At 41.9% G+C, this 13,959-nt stretch overlaps 1 protein-coding gene across 1 annotated transcript in view; it reads left to right on the top strand.

Annotated features, from left to right (window-relative positions):
- The window catches only part of LOC144594734 (uncharacterized), a 42,925-nt gene extending 31,260 nt beyond the window's left edge, over positions 1-11,665 (top strand). The window contains exon 5 of the mRNA XM_078401577.1: positions 11,293-11,665. The gene's annotated coding sequence lies outside the window, so the exon portion shown is untranslated. The remainder of the gene's footprint in view (positions 1-11,292) is intronic.
- The last annotated feature ends 2,294 nt before the right edge of the window (positions 11,666-13,959 follow it).

Genomic DNA, 13,959 nt, shown 5'->3' with positions numbered 1-13,959 from the left:
AAATATGCATGTGCGATAAAATATGAAGAAATTGATGGTTAAAATCAATCTTCTAGTTTGAAAGCAGAACAATGGAGGCTAACTTGGTTCATTTTGTGTAATATCAATTTTAAAACCTATTGCTAAAGCTCTTATCTCCTGCATGCCACTATATCTCTCTCCATGGCAGCACTTGTATCACTATAAAAAATGCTTAATAATCACACACCTTAATAATCTACTAATAATCTATCTCTGGAGTGAATAGTTTAATCTCAGTAGCCCTTTGCAGTATAGATCTCTTTTTTTTTCCCCCCGTTGATTAAGGGTGTGCTTTCTGGTCCTGCTCCACTGACACCTCTGCTGTTGTTGGCCTGCTGAACTTCTCTCTCACCTCTCCTTCAGATTGCAACAAATCACCCACAATCTTCCACTCCTGCTGTTTCTCCACTGCAGTTCATATCTTGACCCCTTGGTCTGCTGCCTCTCACATGAGCACACCTGGCCTATAATTCTCCTCTTTCAAAAACCTTATCTAAAAAAACAACTTTTAAAAACAGCCTCTTGACCATCTTTCCCCTCTCTTCCTACTCAATTCTGAATCCTCTTTACTTTTATATTTGTTTCCGTTCTGTCTTGAACTTTGGGGATTTTATAATATATTGAAAGTTACCTATTTATAAATGATGTTCCTGTTATTCAGCTTCTTTATGGGTGATTGTTCTCCGCTGAATCTTTCCATCGCACCAGGACGATTTCCAAGAGAGTAAAAACAATCCCTGGCCGCTATTCTCCTCACTAACCTTTATCCTCTATCCCCCAATGCCGGCGGCACGGTGGCGCAGCGGTAGAGTTGCTGCCTTACAGCAAATGCAGCGCCGGAGACTCAGGTTCAATCCTGACTACGGGCGCCGTCTGTACGGAGTTTGTACGTTCTCCCCATGACCTGCGTGGGTTTTCTCCGAGATCTTCGGTTTCCTCCCACACTCCAAAGACGTACAGGTATGTAGGTTAATTGACTGGGTAAATGTAAAAATTGTCCCTAGTGTGTGTAGGATAGTGTTAATGTGCGGGGATCGCTGGGCGGCGCAGACTCGTTGGGCCGAAGGGCCTGTTTCCGCGCTGTATCTCTAAATCTAAAAATCTAAAATCTAAAACCATTATAGTCTTTTCTTTGACCGGATAGCACGCAAAAAAAAGCTTTTCACTGTACCTCGGTACGCGTGACAATAATAAATTAAACTGAACTATTTGCATTACCACGAGCACCTTGAAAAGACTAAAGAATGTTTTCATCCCTTGGATGGAGGTGATCTGTGTAGATTACACAGTTCCTGGGGCTTGCTACTTTCTCCTTATTCTGCCCTGCCTTGATCACTTCCTGCTTTCAAGCAACACAGCTCCCGACTCACTCATTTCCAATCTAACAAAATATGAACAGGTATGACAATTTTACCAAATTTATTTTTTGAATGGTTATGTTCATTGAGAATAGAAAAGGAAATTGAAAAAAATAACCAGGTGCAAGGTATAATTCGGAACGAAACAGGAGACAATTCATAATTCAGAACATACCTTAATTTTTTGCTTTTAATTGTGACGTAGAATATTCACAACATTAAAGAAAGCTTTGCAGATGAAGTGGGAGTTTACACTTTTTTCAACTTGGATTTTAACATTGCCTCAGTTCATCTAAGTTCAATTAACATATGTGACAACAATACTGCCTTTCTATTTGAAAGCTAAACCTGGGATTGATTGGAATAAAGATACATCAGGCAAACTCGAATAAAATGTGTTTTTCCAGAAACCCAACCCATTTGCACATGTTTTTTCATGCACAATTGTGCGTGGAAGCTGTTCTGTGCTTATTAAATTGTGCAAGCAATAATTTCTGGATCAATTAGCAAACGTTAGGAAATTGGTCTGTGCACTTCTAGACCTGATTCACCTTAGCGTTTACTGGAGTCAGTTGTACTGTTAATGATGTCTTAGGTCGTACAGCACACTTCCTCTACAGCTGCCAGAAATTGGAGCTTTAAGGCCAAATCTATGACCTTCATTATTAATTCACAAAAAAGGCCACATAGCACAATGTTTGGGAATGGAAAGGGGTCTGCGCTGTCACAACAATATACTGCACATGGCATCTCCCAGCTTCCATTTTCACTGATCAAGTAAAAAAACAAAATCGCTGGGGTTCCCTTCAATGAGTGCACCCGCTTTTCCCACTGGACCCATTGATCAGACTGCAGTTTACATTGGCTTAGAACCATTCATGGCATGAGAGTTGATCTGGCCAGTTCATTGCCTCAGAAGCACGAGAGAGGTCCAGATGCAGGGTCTCAACCTGAAAAATCAACAGCCCATTTCTCTCCACAGCCGCTGCCTGACCCTCTTAGTTACTGCACCATCAGGGAAGAATGGATTCGGACACATTATAATGTGCTGCAACCTTACCTTTCCTTGGCATTTTCCTCTTTGCAACCTTTTCTGAAACCATATATAGGGTTCTTCAAGCCTGGGCTCACTTCCAAATGGTCAGTACAATAATGACGAGGCATCTCCCAGCCCTCCATAGAGTTCCAAGCAGGCACTACTGAAACTGTGTGATAAATGCAATAGGACTACTATTCACATATTCCTGGCTAATTTCATGAATTTTCTTTTTGGAGATGGGAGTGAGCAAATGCTGAGTAACTCAGCAGCACAGGCAGCATCTCTGTGGAAGGAACTGCAGATGTTAGTCTGGCCCACTGAGTTACTCCAGCATTTTGTGACTATTTTCAGCCACATTGATACCTATTACCTGTTAAAAATTCCAGTGATTGAGATTTATTCATTTCTTGTTGAATATTGAGGAGGTCTGATATTACAATAACTGGGGAAAAGTAACGAGTCTTAGCTTTTTAATCCACTCTCTGACTGAACTGCCATTAGTTACCTATTCTGGGTGAAGTTTCCTCTAAATATTCAAAAAGCAATTTTCACATTGGCTTGACACATTATGCCAGTGGAACAAAAAAAGGCTTACTTTCCTAAGCTTAATATTCCAACTAATTTAACAAGACCTGAATCACCATAGTTAGGGGATTTAAAAGCTAAATGTGGCACGCCACAACTTCCAAGAAGTTTTGCTAAAGTTACACACAAAGGCTATTAATTAAACTCAAAGCTATGGGCATTCAGCACAAATCAGTAATGAATAAGAAACCACCTGGTGGATTAGAGAAACAGAAGTAAGCAATTCAGACACCAGAACATCAGCTACTTTGTTGGATACGAGCTGATCTGTCATCCAACTCCACCTTACACCTCCATTCAGTAATCCATGGTATATTTGCTTATTCAAAACCTAACAAGGTTTTAGGGTGACACGGTGGCGCAGCAGTAGAGTTGCTGCCTTACAGCGAATGCAGCGCCAGGGACCCGGGTTCGATCCTGACTACGAGTGCTGTCTGTATGGAGTTTATACGTTCTCCCCATGACCTGCGTGGGTTTTCTCGAAAACAGCAATGCGCTATACAAAAAGGGCCAGAGCAGACTTTATCTGCTAAGGAGACTCAGGTCCTTTGGAGTGCAGGGGGCACTCCTAAGGACCTTCTACAACACGGTGGTTGCATTGGCCATTTTCTATGGAGTGGCCTGCTGTAGCGGCAGCATCTCAGTGGCGGAAGGGAAGAGACTTGACAAGCTGGTCAGGAAGGCCAGCTCTGTCCTGGGTTTCCCCCTCGACTCAGTGCAGGTGGTGGGAGAGAGGAGGATGATGGCAAAGCTAACATCGCTGCTGGACAACGACTCCCACCCCATGCAGGACACAGTCACTGCACTGAGTAGCTCCTTCAGTGACAGACTCCTTCATCCTAACTGCTTGAAGGAGAGATATGGGAGGTCCTTCCTTCCCACTGCTGTGAGACTGCACAACCAGCACTGCTCCCAGCAGACGAGTCAACAATAACAGCTAAGGAATACAATTTATCCTTGTCTTTACTTTTATTTATAATGAATGATCTCTTGCTATCCACTTTGCTGCTGTAACATTGTAAATGTTCCCAGTGTGGGACGAATAAAGGAATTTATTATTATTATTATTATTATTATTATTTTTATTATTATTATTATTATTATTATTATTATTATTATTATTATTATTATTATTATTATTATTATTATTATTATTATTATATACCCATAAGCCTGTTCTGTCAGGATGGGGGGGGTGGGGGGTGGGGAGGAGAGGAAGGAGGGGGTGTGAGACAGGTCTTATTGGAGACTGACACTGAATCTTTGTTCCTTGGTTTAGATTGGTATGGTTGGTGGAAGAGGAAGAGAGAGGCCCCAAGTTAGAGAAGCAGGAGAGAGATTGTGTTAAGGATTGGGCCTGTGATCTGGGCCAAAGAAATTGGGAGATTGAAACTGTGGTCTCCATCATGGGATCAGTAAGGGTGCGAGTTTGGGATATTGGGACCTAATCCTTGGATAACCATGTGGTTTTGGGGACAGGCCAAGTTTGGGTCTGGACATCAGAAGATTTGGGATGGTGATGAAGTGCTTTGAAAGGTTAGTTGTGACGCATATCAACTCCTACCTCAACAAGAACCTCGACCCATTGCAATTTGCGTACCGCCACATCAGGTCAACAAAAGATGAAATCTCACTGACTTTCCACACTGTACTGGACCACTTGGACAAAATAAACACATTCGTCAGGCTGTTGTTTATAGACTACAGCTCGGTGTTCATTACTATCATCCCCTTCAAGCTGTTTATCAAGCTCACGGAAGTGGGCCTTCACACATCCCTCTGCAATTGGATCCTCAACTTACTCATCAACAGACCATAGTCTGTTCGAATTAGTACCAATACCTCTTCCCCAATAACCATCAGTATGGGAGCACCTCAAGGCTGTGTGCTCAGCCCCCTGGTCTACTCACCTTATACTCACGACTGTGTAGCCAGATAGTGCAAACTTCATTTTCAAGTTTGCCAAAGCATCACCATTGTTGGACGCTTTACAGGTGATGATGAATCAGAATATAGAAGTGAGATCGATTGACTGACCAAATAGTGCCAGCGCAACAATCTGGCTCTCAATGTCAGTAAGACCAACTTTGGAAGAGGAAGGATGAGGACCCACAAACCTGTCTATATTGACGGGACGATGGTGGAGAGACTCAAATCTTCAAATTCCTGGGCTTGCATGTTTCTGAAGATCTTTCCTGGACCCAGCACACTGATGCAATTATAAATAAAGCCCATTGATGCCTCTACATCCTGAGAAGATTGTGGTGATTCAGTATGTGAGAGAGGACTCTCTTAAACATCTATAGGTGTACAGTGGAGAGCATATTGATTGGTTCGGCAACTTGAACACGCAGGAGCGAAGAAGATTACAAAAAGTGGTGAACACTGCCCAGTCCATCACGGGTACCGACTTCCCCACCATCGAAGGAAGTTATTAGAGCCGCTGCGTCAAAAAGACCCATAATCAGAGACCCACACCACCCTGGCCACACATTAATTTCACTCCTGCCATCGGGAAAAAGATGTAGGAGCCTAAAAACTGCAACATCCAGGATCAGGAGCAGCTTCTTCCCTACAGCCATCAGGCTATTAAACACTACAACCTCAAATAAGCTCTGAACTACACAGACTTGGGGGCATTGATCCTGTCTCATTGCACTGTTGTTGTTTATTTATTTTAATGTGTGTGTGTGTATAAAAACACATATACCATCTTGTTTATTATATTGTTTACAGAGTACTATGTTTATTTATTCTGTTGTGCTGCTGAAAGTAAGAATTGCATTGTTCCATCTGAGACACATTATAATAAAACACTCTTGACTCTTGAATGGGAGGAAGATCAGGATTTAGTGGAGCTTTCAGTACAAGTTGGGTGGTCCCAAAGGGTAAAAGGTGAATAATGGGCAACTGATCAGGCTCTCAATCAATTTCATGCTGGAAGAACTGAGTTGTCCTGAAAATGCCGACAGTGATCATTCCTAAAACAACATAGTCCAAATGCCTCGACAGTCCTTAAAAGGACCGTTGTATGAGGTGTTACTGGCATACTATGGCTCCCGACATAGATAACATCCCAGCAACGTACATGAATTTTAGGAGTGACACAAAATGACCAAGGAGTGAGAGGGAGATGAGGAGAAAATTCTCCTTTATGAGTATGGTGAATCTTTGGAATTTTCTCCCATGGAAAGATGTGGAGATTGAGTCATTGAATATACTCAAGGCTGAGCTAATGATTAGACTATAGAGGGACGTTAAGGTAGTTGAGGGTGAAAGGGAACAGTCAAGGAAGTGGAGGCCAAGATCAGATCATATATGATGTTATTGAATGGAGTAGTCACAAGGGGCCATTTGGCCCAGTGCTGCTCCCACTACTTCTGTTGATGTCTGTGACAGTAGAGGTGTGCATGCCGCAGGTAAACATGGAATGGGTATATGGCACGAGCAACCTGTCCTGTATAATCATATGTCCTGAAACGGAACAGTGACATTGTTACTTCAGGACCAATAACAGGAAATCCTTCACTTTTACAGAGAGATAAAAGGGTAGTGTATAGCATATAATGGAGTATTATAGCATATAATGAAGAAGTATTATAGCATATAATGAAGTATTATAGCATATAATGAAGTATTATAGCGTATAATGGAGAAGTATTATAGCATACAATGGTATTAAAGCATATAATGAAGTATTATAGCATATAATGGAGAAGTATTATAGCATATAATGGAAAAGTATTACAGCATTTAATGGAGAAGTATTACAGCATATAATGGAGAAGTATTACAGCATATAATGGAGGTATTATAGCATATAATGGAGAAGTATTATAGCATATAATGGAGAAGTATTATAGCATATAATGGAGAAGTATTATAGCATATAATGGAGAAGTATTACAGCATGGAGAGGTATTATAGCATATAATGAAGTATTAGAGCATATAATGGAGAAGTATTACAGCATATAATGGAGAAGTATTAGAGCATATAATGGAGAAGTATTACAGAATAATGGAGTGGTATCAGGAAAAAGCCTAGAATCATGAATGAATTTGATGTTACTGGGAGGTTAGGACACCGATAGAGGAGGGTTCAATGTATGGTTGGGTTGAACTAGGTTGGACCCAGAGATTTCACTCACCTGTGATCCTGATAGGGTCTCAAAACCCCAGCTGCCAATTGCTGTGGCAATGTGTGATTAGAAACAACATGCTTTCTTCTCGCAAACAGGAGCAGAATTTCTGATATCCATCTTACTGCAAGTTGTTCAGAAACGTCTTGGGCAGAAGATTCACAACAGTAAAGAGTAAACAGTAAAGAGCGGTGCTTACTGTTTACAGCCTTACAGAGGGGTGAATGATGAAACAAATTAAGGAGTAAATAGTCTTGAATAACATGAATATTTTGCCAACGTAACAGTTTTGTGTCATAAATTAACAATCACTACTAATGTATTCAGAGGGTTGCTGTTCCTCTGTTGCAAATGCTAGCATCAGTCGCCGATAACAGGGCCGAAGTTTGTAAATGCTAGCATCAGTCGCCGATAACAGGGCCGAAGAAACAAAGAGAAACAGAAAGAAAATATTTGTTTTGGTCTTTCAATGTTTCAAATCATTTTGACAAACATCAGAGTGAATGGTAATTGAGGCAGATTCTTAATGATATTTTTGCTTGTTGGATAATAGCTTCATTTGGATGAAAACCTTTGCATGCCAATATTTTTCATCTGTACTCATCACCTCACATTAAACAAATTGTTTGGTCCATGTGTAAAGGGCACTGAACAAACATAACACATGGTGACAATGCAGAGGAAGATAATTCCAATTTATTAAAAGAGCAAAGGCCATGTCTGTAGACAGCATCCACAATGAAAATCGTGTCTGAAAGCAATATAGCCTTTATTTCTCAACCTGGATACATCTTTGCCAATATCCTTTTCTATTAAAGCAGATACCAATATATTTAGGCATCATGTGATGAGGAGATTAGAGCTGATGTTTTAATTATTCACTCTGTCAACTATATTATTCACTATGTTTGAATATGTTATTTGCTGACTGTCTGTCTATCAACAATGATATTGGGCTTTTTATTTCTCTGCTGCCGAGAAATTCAATAGGCCATAAAATGATGCACTAAAATGGCGCATAGGATTGTTTCAGTTTCAGTTTGTCCCAATGATTATATATTCTTTAGACATGTACCTTGTGTATATTTACGCATGCTTGAATCTTTTGGCTAAACCCGTTCACGTTTGTACGCCCGGTCGTGATGCAGCACCCGGACAATGCCTCAGCTTCCACTGAGACACAGGCAATAGACATCCAGTGTCTGACACGTCCATGGAAAGTTAAGACTACTGCCATCACTGAAGTGTATTACAGTGTACAAAGGGCTTTACAGGGTATCAATGCACTCCAGCAATTTGATTTCAATGGATTACAGAGGTGTGGGGGTCAAAGGTACTTGCAAAGAACCAAGAAATCAATATTCAACCTCCCATCACTACCTAAGTGCATAGGAAGGAACTGCAGATGCTGGTTTAAACCGAAGATAGACACAAAATGCTGGAGTAACGCAACGGGGCAGGCAGCATCTCTGGAGAAAAGGAATGGGTGACATTTCAGGTCGAGACCCTTCTTCAGACTGAGTATTTACATAACGCTCGTATTCAGAACATCATGATTTCTTTCAGTAGTTTGGTTTGGAGTTGATTTTGTGGTGGCTTTTGCTTTTTGTAAGAGGGTAAGGGTCAGTTAATGATTAAGCCGTAGGGCTTTAATTACTGATTCTGCACTTGGATAAATTGATGAAGGTTGGCATAAGCAGGAGCTTGCATCCTTCTGCAGCTTCTTCCACCTGCAGCTTCTGCTTCTCACTCTCAACATTTCTGAGGAGAAGGTGTGTCCCCTGATGATGGCAAGTTGTGCAGATTGCAACCGAGTGGCTGATGTTGACCTGTAACGTCGTCACAAATAAGGTCTGAGAAATGTTAGATCCCACAAACATTGCAGAGGAGCCTAATTTGAAGATCTAAGGAAATTCATAGCACCTGAAGAAATTTGCTGACAACCTGGTACAATGGGGAAAACTAAGAGATAGTTTGAGATGTGGGAGGATATTGAGAGATATCATGTGTAGGCGGATCTGCAAATGCTGGTTTAAACTGTAGATAGACACCAAAAACTGGAGTAACTCAGCGGGTCAGACAGCATCTCTGGAGAAAAGGAATAGGTGACCTTTCAGGTCGAGACCCTTCTTCAGACTGAGTGTCAGGGGAAAGGGAAATGAGAGACGTAGATTGTGATGTAAAGAGGTATAGAACAAATGAATGAAAGATTATGTAGCAATGATAAAGGGAACAGGCCCTTGTTAGCTGTGTGTTAGGTGAAACAAGTACAGACAATGAGACTCAATAACACGACTTTGAAGCTGGTATGACTTCAGTGGGGGAGGGATAGAGAGAGAGTGGATGCAAGGGTTACTTGAAGTTAGAGACATTAATATTCATACCACTGGGTTGTTAGTTGCCCAAGCAAAATATGAGATGCTGTTCTTCCAATTTGCGTTTGGCCTCACTCTGACAATGAAGGAGGCCTAGGACAGAAAGGTCAGTGTGAGAATGTGAAGGGGAGTTAAAGTGTTTGGCAACCGGGAGATCAGGCCGGTCCTCCTGGACTGAGCGAATGTTTGCCCAACAACATTGTACATTTATATTGAACCCTAAATGTTGGAATATGTCCCAAGCATTCGGAAGCAAATTTGTTTTTGAGACATGGGAGGAGCTTTTAAAGGGATAAGGATAGCGTTAACAAAGGATTGGCTTTTCTCAGCTAAAGGAAAATGCAGAATATTCAGAAAGGGAAGGAGGCTGGTGTGATGGACCTGTGCACCATTCCCCATGCATTTACACTACTGATGATTGGATATTAATGGCTTGAAAATCAGCCCTGTTTTGTCTTTCCCTTCTGAAGTTATATTGGCTGCTTATTATTCACTGGATAATACTCATATTTACTTCTAATAATTTGAAGGTCCCATAGGCTAAAGACCGCACGAGGTTAAATCAACTCATCAAAGCTGAAAGGAAGTGCAGGAACGTGAGTGGCAGAGCAAATGAGCTGCACCACTGGTCTGCGCTGCCTGGTATAGAATGAACATGGACAATCCTCAAAGCATGCTAATCAGCTGCTTTGTCCTTACATTTTTATATATCTTTCTCTGCACATGTTCTTATTCAATGCTTCAGTAGGGAAAATAACCGATGATTCAACCTCCAACTTTGTTCCTTTTAATTCTGAAATACATAGACATAAGGCCAGGGATTGTATCAGTGCTTATGCATTGGTCATGTTGTACAGGATGTCAGCATTAATGAAATTTTATGACAGGCCACTGCGATCCGCTTTTGCTTCATTATTTATCTTTGTTGCTTTTGGCGCCGCTCTAATGGTTATATTTCATTTGCCTTGAAATGCCAACATGACAAAGAATAAGAGCTGCCTAGCAGAAAGCCAACAAATTGTATCAGTGCATAAATTTAATTAACAGGCTTAGGGCTTGGTTACTGAAGAACAGCAATGCAGAACATTCAATGTCTCATCTGTTTTGCAATGGTTTCCAAACTCGGGGAATATCCATTCTGTTTTCATAATGGCAGATGCTGGCATATACAAATTCAGACTAAAGTTATTCATGGATAACTGCTGCTCTACAAAGCTTTTGACAGGCAGCATTTATTTAAAATAAGTGTCATTCCTGCGTAGCTGATTAGTTTGTGCAGGATTTGTACAAATAATGTAATTTGACGCAAAGCATATGACTAAAATGTGTTTTATCCTTCAGCTATTAACCAGAGTGAACTGTCTAGTGACGAGGTCTGCTTAATTCTTCACTGTTAATCAAAGAAAACTATTTAATTGGTTGTTGACTTTTCCTAGCCACTTGTAAAGTGCTTTGTGAAAAATCCCACAAGACTTTTCAATTGAATGTGATGAATTATCAACAAATTAATACTACACAACTTATTTCCCCTTGTTATACATTCTTGAGCAATGATGGCGAAATGTCACCTAGAATAACTAATTACTGAGAGTTAGTTACAATAATACATCAAGGATTCATGGGGGAGTTAAGAGTGTTTAATGTTGTGTATATTATCAATGCCTTTCTAATTTTGAAACAGTGTAACGTGAATGAACTTTATTTTTAAGAGGTGATTTTTGAGAATAATCTAACATTGTAAAATGTGATTGCAAGATTACATTTCCCTTACAGTTGGATTAGCACAGAGAAGAATGTGGCTATTTCAGGAACCAGAACAATCGTGATTATATGACTACACTAGTAATCCACAGTCCTGGAAATTCAGAGTGTCGCTGAGGATCCTTCATTGCTTCTACTCTGGGGCTGTAGAGAGCATCCTGTCCGGCAACATTACAGTCTGGTTTGGGAACAGCTCTGCCCAGGACAGGATGGCCCTGCAGAGAGTAGTGCGTTCGGCAGAACGCACCATGGGAACTACACTCGTCCCCCTGCAGGACCTATACATCAGGAGGTGCAGATCCAGAGCAAGCAAGATCATGAGGGACCCCTGCCACCCCAGTAACGGACTGTTCCAGATGCTACGGTCAGGCAAACGCCTCCGCTGTCACGCTGTGAAAACGGAGAGGATGAGACGGAGCTTCTTCCCACAGGCCATCAGGACTGTCAACTTTGATAACCCCAGAGACTAAATTTTTGTCGACACTTTTTGTGCTATGTTTAGTAACTTATTAACTTTATTTATATGCTGTAACTGTAATTCTTTTTGTGCACAACCCGCAGGCATTGCCACTTTCATTTCACTGCACATCGAGTATGTGTATGTGACAAATAAATTTGACTTGACTTGACTTGACTTGACTTGGACTAACATCCAAAATTAGGAGCTCTATCATTCCAGGGCAGCTAAGGGATTTTGATTTAATTAAATGAAGAATCTGGTATGGTATGGTATAAATCTGGTATAAAATTATGACCAGTCCTGTTATACTGTATTTATAAACATTTCCGATACCAATATCGTACAAGGAGGGAAATCTGCTATCCTTTCCTGGACTAGCCAGAATGTGACTCCAGAATACAACAATATCACTGATTTTGTAACTGAATTTTATATTGGACTTGCAGGCAAAAACAGTATCAGCAACGACAAAGACACATAATGAGTTAGATTTTGCTGGTATTTGGTACATTCAAAATGGAAACAACAATGTTGGTCGTGATAAGTGGCGGTAAGTTTTGGAACATGCGTAACTATAGAAAATCCAATTTACTGGCCATGTTCCACTGCTGTTCCCTGTACATTGCCACTGGATTGAAGTCCAATGTTGGAACTCGATTTTGCTGAGAATCAGCAGAATTTAACCTGTTGAAAATATCAGATTCTGCGCTGGGCTATACCTTCTGTGTGATCTACAGACCATTAATTTCAATGAAGATTGTGGCACACCGGCACAGAAAATGATAAATAAATTAGGTTCCTCATCAAAATTAATTATTTGTGATCGATTTAATGTTTTAAGGTTTCAAGGTCAGTTTATTGTCTTTTTTTTCCCTTTTTTTGTTGTGTGTCGGTGTTGGGATGGTTTTTATATATTTTTTTTGGTTGTGTATGTGTGGGAGGGGGTGGTGGTGTGGGTGGGTGGGGGGAACTTTTCTCTTCCTCACGGCGCGGGGTGTGGCTCAGCTGCGGGGCCTAACATCGCCCGCTGCGGCTCGGCCGCTGGACTTTACATCACCCGGTGCGGCTTGGCCGCTGGACTTTACATCCCGGTGTGGCTTGGCCGCTGGACTTAACAGTGCCCGGTGCAGCTCGGCTGCGGGGCTTAACATCGCCCGGTGCGGCTCGGCTGCGGGGCCTAACATCGCCCGCTGCGGCTCGGCCGCTGGACTTTACATCACCCGGTGCGGCTTGGCCGCTGGACTTTACATCCCGGTGCGGCTTGGCCGCTGGACTTAACAGTGCCCGGTGCAGCTCGGCTGCGGGGTTTAACATCGCCCGGTGCGGCTCGGCCGCGGGGCTTGACATCGCCCGGTGCAGCTCGGCTGCGGGGCTTTTCATCGCTGGTGCGGCTCGGCTGCGGACTTGACATCGCCCGGTGCGGCTCGACCACGGGACTTAGCTGCGCAAGGCTTGGTCGCGGGCCTTTCATCGCCCGGTTCGGCCGCGAGACGTTTCAGCGCCCGGTGCGGGGACTGTGCGGGTCGGTCGGGGACGAGCTGTCTGTCCGTGGGCGTGGGGAAGAGAGTGGAAGTTTTGTTGCCTCCATCACAGTGAGGGGGTGTTTGGAGTCACTGTGATGGACGTTTGTGTTGGGGTTATGTGTCTTGTGTTCTTTTTTTTTTTTTTTTCTATGACTGCTATGTAGTTTTGTTCGGTACTTCGGTACCGAACGACAAATAAAGCTCTGTTATACCTGTTATATCTGTTATACCTGTTATATACCAATTAAGGTACAGTGAAATTCAAATTACCAGACAGCCATACTAAAAAAAAAGCAACAAGATACACAACTACATAAAAGTTAACATAAACATCCACCACAGTGGATTCCCCACATTCGTCACTGTGATGGAAGGCAATAAAGTCCAAACTTCTTCCTCTTTATTCTCCCGCAGTCAAGGCACTCAAATCATCGGGGCGATCGAAGCTCATAATTGTTCATAATTATTATAAATGTTTAGTTGTTACTTTGATTAATGTTAGTTCTTTGAATAGTTGGGGTTAAGACATTTTCCACTGTCAAGGTTTTTCAAAAGAGTCTCATGGGTGGACCGTTAATGACCCCTCACTTTACGTCATCAGACGGCTTGTAACATAGCTTCACTCAAGACCTCGTCGGTCAACTCTGCCAATGGTGGACCAGCACGATTTCCCTCTAGATTTGGCTAGGCAAAGTT

The sequence above is a fragment of the Rhinoraja longicauda genome, chromosome 6 (genome assembly GCF_053455715.1).
Source record: "Rhinoraja longicauda isolate Sanriku21f chromosome 6, sRhiLon1.1, whole genome shotgun sequence".
Classification (NCBI taxonomy): Eukaryota; Metazoa; Chordata; class Chondrichthyes; order Rajiformes; family Arhynchobatidae; genus Rhinoraja; species Rhinoraja longicauda.
Note: the sequence above shows the minus strand (reverse complement) of the source record. Positions and strands in the feature narration are given on the sequence as shown.